The sequence below is a fragment of the Leiobunum rupestre genome, chromosome 10 (assembly GCF_980474605.1).
Source record: "Leiobunum rupestre chromosome 10, qqLeiRupe1.1.hap1, whole genome shotgun sequence".
NCBI classification, from domain to species: Eukaryota; Metazoa; Arthropoda; class Arachnida; order Opiliones; family Sclerosomatidae; genus Leiobunum; species Leiobunum rupestre.
In genome coordinates this window covers 14971816-14981186 of record NC_143393.1, presented here as the reverse complement: position 1 = coordinate 14981186, position 9371 = coordinate 14971816, and positions in this window count along the sequence as shown.

Here is a 9371-nt window from a genome sequence, read left to right as displayed (position 1 = left end):
TGTTTTTGTTTTCTGGCTGCGCCTTTTCCCTCTCTTCCTAATTTTTCTCTGAACTATTTTTTTTTGCTACAGGAACTTCAGCACTATGATCTCGGTCCACAGGGTCATTCACAGACATATCAACATTTCCGAAAGAGCTATTTACATATTTACACATTGTTTCCCTTGCCCTAAAGTTCAAAACTTGTGCGCGACTTATCTTCGTGTTGAAAGATATATCGTCTAGGGCGTCCTCCTGCACTCTCATTGGTTGCTGGGAAGAGTCTTTTCCGTGTCCGTGAGTGACATCACCGGAAGGGCCTGATTCCCAGAATTCAGGCCCACCTTCAACTTAGATCCATGCACGCTCAAACTAGCATATGTATCAAATCTAAGTTGGCCGTCGTTGAGTGAACAATACGAATTGAGAAAAACTCCATAATCTTGTTGGATTCTAAGTAACAGCCACTAGCGGTTACCCACTTCCTGCCGGAACTCCGAAAAAAAATTCTCCATAGCTTAGATAAGACCACAGCCAACTTTGATGACGTGCGGTTCACGCAACATGTGTCAGAATTTATAGCCGGTAAGATTAAAACCACACCCCCAGAGGTCTATCATCAGAATGCCCTACGCCAGCGTCCACAAGCCCGGACAGGTGACTAAATCCAACATGGGTAGTAGCGCGGAAAGTTAATAGAAACTTTTACGGCAGGCGGAGTCAATAGCACTCGCATCATATCAGAAACCTGTTGTTGCACGTGAATATTTAAAGTTCAGATTTCTTCAATTTTTAAATAAAATCTCGCAGTTGGTTATTGAGGAACTGGTGGGAAAGGGAGAGTTGGCCCCACCAGTTGCCAAAGTTTGATTGAGTTGGCGGCACCGGAAGGCTTCCACGGTAACTCTCCACCTCGGTTAAAGCTAGGAGCAACAAACACAGCACCCCACACAAGGAGAACGCAACGAGTCAAAAGTCGTGCATTTTCTTGTGTACATTTTTCATTAGTTAGACGCTTTAGCGCCTGCTGCCGTCGGAAGGGGAAAATTCGGAATTTGTCTTCCCCCTTTCCGTAAAAAGTTCAGAGTAAAGGCTCATTCAATGAAAGTTGTACATAACACTGCGTTAGCGTGTTTAAAGGCTAGCTGCTTTCTCCTTGTGTTTGTTGCTCCTAGGTTTCAGTATGTCGCCCCCCTCCGTCGAATGAAGCACCCCAGCTTTTGAGTCGGTAATAACAACGCTTAGCTCCAATTAATAGATAAAACCAACTAATACAAACGTGGAATTCAACGTTGAGTCGCGAGACTCTTCGGAATCTGAAGACAGCGTGCAAAACTTAAATAACTTGCGCAGATAAAAACATTTTATACTTCTAATTTTTATTGTTTTATCATGGAGGAAGAAAATTCTTCTGGAGAGGTAAATATGGTCTTTTGGCACTGGGGGTGATTAGAATTTTCATGGGGGGTAGTGAGACAGAAAAATTAAATTAAACGTTAAGCTTGGCTCACACGATGCGATTTTATCGTACGCGACTCTTTGTCGTACGCGATTCATAACGCGGTCGCACCAGAATTTCGTTCACACAACGCGACGATAACAAAGAAGAAAGCAATGACCGTAAATGAAACAAGTCGTAGCCTCCAAATAGAGAATCCATCGCATCATTCAACCATTTGCTTCTTGAATAGGGCCCTCATTTTAGCGGAACATTTCGAACGGGTACGATGTAAAAAATGCTTCGAATTGGACTTAGTGCTATTAGCAATATTATACCAGAAACACGCTCCCAAATGAAATATAAATTCCCATTTTGACCATTTAATTTGGACATTTTACGTTTATGATAGCATAAACCCGTCGAAAGAAGAGGGAAAAGCCCCGGTCCGAATGCTAAAATAGAACTTCGTCGCGTGGAAGAAACATAGAAATTTTACAAAAGAATGTCTCCCGTTTACTCCCACTTTTAATACTACCAAAGCTGCCCGTCGCGCGCGATAAAATAGGGTCCAACCTATTTTTGGTCGCCGTCGCATGCGACTTCATAAAACCCCTTCATACGACGCGATCTTTTAAATTTTGTCGCGCGGGACCGGTCGCGTACGACAAAATCGCATCGTGTGAACCAGGCTTAAGGGAATCCCTTGAAATATTAGATCTTAAAAAACTAAAGGTGTCATTAATAGAGATGATGGACCGAACAGTTTTATTGCCTCAATGGGATGAATATATTTTTTGATTGCTTCATAACATATTGTTTGAACTGTAATTGTTATCATATTTATTTTTTAATTTTATCACATTTTATACCCCGATAAGAATTGAGCTGTAACCCTCTCTTAAAATCTCTTCAGTATCACGCCTGATGAAGGAACCGAATATTTAAACGTTTTCGGTGGTTTATAATGGGTAAATGGGCAAGATATAAAAAAGTGTATAATAAGGAGTTTCTCACGTTAGTGCCAGGGTTATACGTAAGGCACTAGTCACGGCATTTGACTACTAAAATAAATGCTCTGACTACTGAAATTAATCGAAATCTGGGTGCTCAATTTGACTAGTGAAAAATTTATTTAAATATTCTTAAATAATGGCGAATATGGCGTATCATAAATTCATCATTCATCAATCCCTTTTTTTAAAATTACAACATACTTGTAGAGCTTGTAGAAAATCAATGAAAATATTTTAAACTAGTCAAAAACTCGTGAAAAAATTGTGATCGGCCAAAGTCATGCAACTCAAGTAATAATAAACCGCTATTTTAATTCTGACGAGTAAAGCGAAATGTTGGCTGTCCTTCTTGTTTTTATACCCCCATTTTTACCCGCTAGTCAGTGACTACTAAAATAAATTAAGATAGGAGGCTGAATAGTCAGGCTGACTACTAAAAAATAAAATATCCTCATGTCCAACCTTGGTTGGTGCCCTCTTGTTCTTTATTGAATATGCTGTTTGGCAAAGAAAAGAGCCACGTTCGTGTACGGAAATATTTTCCAAGTGGCCTGCGCTTGCTGATAAAGACGTTTTTTACGCTGAAATTGCTAAAATTGATTTTGCTTCTGGAAAAAGGTAATGCTCGGGAGTAGGGAAATCTAAACAAGGAGGAAGTAAAAATAGACAGGTCATTCCTTAATCAACCAGTAGATAAAAATAAGAGATGTATGAGCAATTTAATACCCTTTCCGGAAAATTGAAGCCTCTTATCTTAGGGGCAATTCCTCAATATTTAAATTATTTCACACCAAAACCATTACGTACCAACAAGTTCATTGATAGCCTTATATTTGGATAAATATTCCGAACATCCATACAATGAATTTTTAGAAGTCTCCAAGAAGATTAATATAAAAATTTCTCGATATGAACGTTTGAGGTTGAAAAAAGGACCAGCTGGAGCAAGCAAAAGCTAATTATTGGTTTCAATTTAGAGCTGGAGGTTTAAAGATGTTTGTTGTACTCGATCTGCACTATCAAGTCCAAGTTCAGAGAATGAAATTTACTGGAAAATTTTGCAATGAAGCAACAGAATGGGGTAGTAAACACGAACCGGATTCAATTTGAGCTTATGAAAACAAGCTAAAAACTCGAACACCCTAATTTGAAAGTTAAACATGTAGGACTAATTATAAATCCTAAGTATCCCCACCGAGGGGCATCTCCTGGTGCGATAGTCCACTGTGACTGCTGTGGTCGAAGGATTTAAAGCTAAATATCCTTACTGTGGGAAAGGAGGTACAATAGTCTTAGTCGCAGGGCTTCCACATTTGATGTCTAAAATTTCCCTCTGGTGATAATTTCATTTAACAAAAAATCACTTTTATCCCATTTTTGGATTGGAAATACCCATTTTTATCCCTCGCTATATGTTGGAGCTTTTAGTACTAATTTATATAAATATTCAGTTTAATTCTGAAACGAATTCCAAATATAAGGTTTTATTTTGTACAAAATTACTAACATTTGAATAATTTTACAAAATATATCCTCAAAAGTCGCTAATGGATATGTAGATCATGACTTTCATTATTATCTAACCTATTGGAAATATTTTTTACACCTGTGACTCATAACATATCCATGGACTAAATATACATTTAGAGTACGACTACAACAGGCTACGTTATCAGAAAAGCTAAAAAATCCCTTTCTTCCCGTGCTAAGAACACTTTTCCCTCATTTCTCCTACGCAAAATCATAAATGCCGTTTTCCCTCACTTTCCCCGTATTCCCCCTTAAATTGTATTATTCCCTTTTAGCATTTTGGAAGGTTGAAAAATCCCGGAAAAGGGAAAAAACCCCCGCATGTGGAAGCACTGCTTAGTCGATAATTCAAAATAACGGTCAAAACCGACGCCGATCAGTTTAGTAAAATATTTTCGGCGGCGTAATCGTCGGCCATTTTCGGTATGGAGATACAGGTCGGAATGCAGGCAAGGCTGCCAGATTTCGATAGACCAAAAACGGCCAACTCTGTCAAATATTTTCGTTTTCAAAACGAAAATTTTGCGGCGTAGCTATCGACTAAGATAAAAGATGGTATCAATTTGATTCTGGATAAGAAACACAAGTACTATTTTCAATGTCAAGTTCAAATTAATGTCTGTGAAAAAGCGTACTTTGATTTTGTGGTTTGGATTGAAAAAAGTTATATTTTTATAGAGCGAGTACTGCCATATTTTCCGTTTTGGTAAATACATTTGAAAAAGCCACTTTATTCTTCAAAAATACTATTTTACCTGAACTTGTCGGTAAATAATTTACAAAAGACAAACACCATGCATAACAATTGAAACCAACTCAAAAGGAAAACGTACCGAAGCAATAATCTCAAAAGGAAAACGATCCACAGCCACAACCTCAAAAAGAAAGAACACCGAAGCTGCTACTTCTAGTCAACATAATCAAATTTGGTACACATGCAAAGAAGGAAGAAGCTGTGACTATCAAATTAAATTTTGTGAAATTGAGTGGTCCCATACCAAATGGCGGAGTGTTTAGCATTTTCGCCTCGCAGCAAGAGGAGCCGAGTTCGATCCCAGCTTGTGGCACTGGGTGAAAACTCGAAACAACTCCTTCTCCAACTGGTTTAAGGGGTTTTCCTTAGAGCTCTTCCGTTTCCCCTTCCATAAAAATTTGTTGAGGTTAACGGTAATAGTTAGTGTTTGTAGCTGTTGGCTCGCGTGGCATGAAGGGATTGCCACCACCCTCCTACGCATTGTAAGCCGGCCACCTGAATTATACTCACTAAAAGTCGCTAGATGACTTGGGAGGTGATGCTGATTACTATTATAGTTATCAAACATAGTAAAATATATGGACGGAAAGTTAATAGAATCTTTTATGGCAGGCGGAGTTAATAGCACTCGCATCATATAAGAAACCTGTTGTTGCACGTGAATATTTAACCCGGCTTTAAAAGTCGCATGATGACTTAGGCCTAAGGTGGTGTCTTGGGTATTAGCATTAGACTAGCTGATTATGATTAAATCTCAAAAGAATTCCTAAAGGGAAATTAATATGTAAATGTTTTCGCTTCAGTTCCTATTTTATTACATTTTAGATTTTATTAAGTAAATGGTATTGTTAATTAACAAAAACAAATGTCTTTATTCTGTTATGATAGGAGGGCTTGTATTGAAAATGGCTCAGATAATTTTGTCGATTAGTGCTTCTTCCTCTAAATCACCATTGATTTTTGTGGGTATCTTCAATTTTGAAGTGCGACAGCTGCTTTTTCCTTTTTTTAAATGTGGGTAATTTAGACTTAGAGGAGTTAAGCCAATTATAAATTTTATGGTGTGATGGTGTTTAACTGTTTATACTGTGACGATAGTTGTCCTCTAGTTAGTAAATTTGATGGCTTCTCCGTAAATATTTCAAAACAGTCTATTATAATAGTTACTCTCTGACCTAGCACATTTAAAAACGATCGTGGCATAGTGTTTTACAATTCCTCTCCAGGAGGAAATATCACAAGATGTTTCAAAAACCGAAAGAAATATGCGCAATGCCACGCACGGTTAGAAACATTATATCTATAACCCTTATCCTCAAAGTCAAGTTTCAACCTTAATTTCATTAAAAACAGAATCATCTGTTCAAATTTAGGTAAAGCTGATTGATTTATTAATGTTATAAATGGTTTGACAATGTTAAATATAATCATTATTGTTTCAAAACTAGATAAACCTTTATAGTATTTTACTTTTATTTCATCCTGAAAGTTTTCTACTGAAATTGCAAGTATCAATCCCACTTTCAGCTAGGAGCAAGAAACACCAGGAGAACGCAGCTGGCCTTTAAACACGCTAAAGCAGTGTTGTGTACAAATTTCATTGGACGAGCCTTTACGCTGAGCGTTTCACGGAAAGGGGGAAGACAATTTCCGAATTTTCCCCTTCCGACGGCAGCAGGCACTAAAGCGACTAATCAATGAAAACTCTACGCAAGAAAATGCACGACTTTTGACGGGTTGCGTTCTCCTTGTGTGGGGTGTTGTGTTTGTTGCTCATAGCTTTCAGGAATCCCTTCATTGCGAATATTAGATTCGGAATATATTGGTTCGATAATTTCTAGGGATGTACCGATATCGGTACAGCCGATATATCGGATATTCGTGGCCGAAAATATCGGCCGATATATCGGCGGTAATATTGGCCGATATTAACAAAGTTATATATCATAACAGTAGTGTATATGATAAATGCCGACCAAGGCTATTTTTAAATTGACATTTTCAACATGCGCCTATTCACCGTTAGGTGTCACTTTCCTGCGGTGATGACGTAGATAAAATCGTATCGGTGTGACGTCCTTTGAATATGGCGGAGATGAAGTAGGAAAATTTTTCCTTACACATTCTCAGGTATTTATGAATTATTTTTTAATTATTTAAACAAAATTAGTAAAGCTCTCAGATCTAAATACTTATATTAACAGTATTACTCATTATTATTAACCAACTGATGAAGTTTTCCCAAGAATTGTATTCTAGACACAATTATTTTACTTAAGCCTTGCCAATAGATTTAATGTGTTATCTTTTTTCTTTTAAGGAATACCCCTGATACCTAGTCTAAAATTGATCGGTCCTATTTTTAAATGGTTTTAAAAAGTTTCGGATTTTATTTCTTAAAATGGTAAACTTCTGTATCATTAAGAATTGTTCCTCTAAGGGCTCCAGTAGTAACTTGGAAAGTACAAATACGACATCACACACGTTAAGTTATCATAATTCAGTGCCAAAAAAATAAGCAGTTGCGTGATAAGTGGGAAGCTGTTGTTTCTAGAGAACTTCCCGAATATGCCAGAATTTGCAGTAAACACTTTAAAGACTCTGATTTTAATATCTCGACAAATAAAAAGAGAAGACTATAACCAAATGCAATACCATCAGTATTTGATGGCGAACCACTAGTTAAGAAGTCAAAACTGGCGAGAGAAACTCAAGTTGCAATTTTTGGAACGCACAAGTTAACAACTCCCGTTAAATGTACAAATACCAATGAAAACGAATCGCCACAATCAATCAAAACTCCACTTAGGATTAGGTCGCCTATGACACAAGTACAAATATCAACTTCAGTTGTTACTAGCAAAGAGTCCACCAATACTTTCTCACGTAAGAGACTCTTCCATGAAAACTTAATGAAAGAAAATGAAAAGAGAAAAGTTCCAAATATAACAAAAGAGATTCAAAATGTTCACTTATGTCTATATCTCATAACTGAGGGCAAAGAGAATTTCAACGACAGTATATATAGTTTATTTAATGTTGATTGTAATGAACAATTTCTTATTTCCGAAAATGTATCACACACTCCTAAAATTGTTGATGCAGGAATTCAAGTTTCAAGCTTGGTAAGAAAATCCAGAAATCTACCGAAAACATCATCTCGTAAACAGGGGCGAATGATAGAAAAACTTTAAAAAATTCTGAAAAAGGCAGAGGCCAGAGCGGAGAAACTGGAATTAAAAGTTAAATCCTTGCAAAACAAAAGCACGTTATAAGGGAATACTGTAATACCGCAATTAGTTAAAATTGACACTGCTGGAAATTTAAAAGCAAACTTTCTAACTGTACAAGTCTTTTGCTTTGGAAAAAATAAAGCCAAATTCCAAGAATCAACACTGAAAGTCGGCGTGCTGTGGAATCAGAAGTCTCCAGCTGCCCATAGTTACGTCAGGGAGTTAGGCGTTTTACATTTACCCCACCCGCGTACCATAAAACACTACCTTTGATCAACAAAAGGAGAAACAGGTGTAACTTCACTTGTGAAATTTCGTCTTAAGGAAAACGTTTAATTAAAGAGCCCACATCAACGTCTTGGATCATTGATTTTTGATGAAATGTCCACAAAAGCAAAATATCTTTATGATCGGAAGATGGATTTATTCTTTGGAGAAAACGACATTTCACGTGAGGAATTGGGGGTCTCTGAAACTTTGGAAACCCATCTTCTTTGCTTTTATTATCAAAGCTTGTCGTCTGACTTTCGAATGCCAGTAACTTATTTCTTTGTAACAAAACTAAATGGGGTAAATCAACACAAATTGACCCTACAAGTGATTGAAGGAGTAGAACACGAAGGCTTTACTATTACACGTCTAGTCAGCGATAATGACAAAATAAACGTTGCAACCTTCAAAATTTTATGTGGGGGGTACTCTGAAACCTGAAATTCTTCACCCCCTTGACGCGTAAATTATTTCTTGCGTTCGATCAAAGCCACATCCTTAAGAATTTGCGGAACCTCTTTTTGGCTAGAGAATATATTCTAATTGGCCTAAACATTTCGTCCAACATTATTAAGAAGCTTTATCAACTCCAAAAAAAACAATGTCATTAAAGCAGTTAGAAACCTGACAAGCAAACATGTTTACCCGACGAACGTTTGAAAAATGATCGTTTTAAGAGCTATTCAGTTATTTTCCCCGGAGATAACATATCCATACCGGTATCGGCCAATATCGGCTACCAACAATTTTTAATTTTTTTTTAAATCGTGTTTAGAGAAGTTCCCGAGTCGATCATTTTGCGGAAACGACGCCAAGGAAGAAGGCGAAGAATGCGATTGCGGGATTCTCAAAATATGTCATATTTTGGACCACTGTTGCAACCCACCCGACAAGTACTTCGAGCAATCGCCCAGCATTAAATGCTGCACTTACAAGCGTCCATTAGGGTACCAGTGTAGCGCCAGCCCCGACAAATGCCTCTTGGAGCCAAAAAAAAGTCAACGAGCATGTCGCTATAGAGTCGGACTTTGTTCCTACGACAGAGTTTGCGACGAGAAGACACCATCATGTACCGGAAATTCGTCGAGTATCAATCGTCAGTTGCGAAGCCGCGGTTTGCGTCAAAACGGTTTGAAAACGTGCGTCTGTC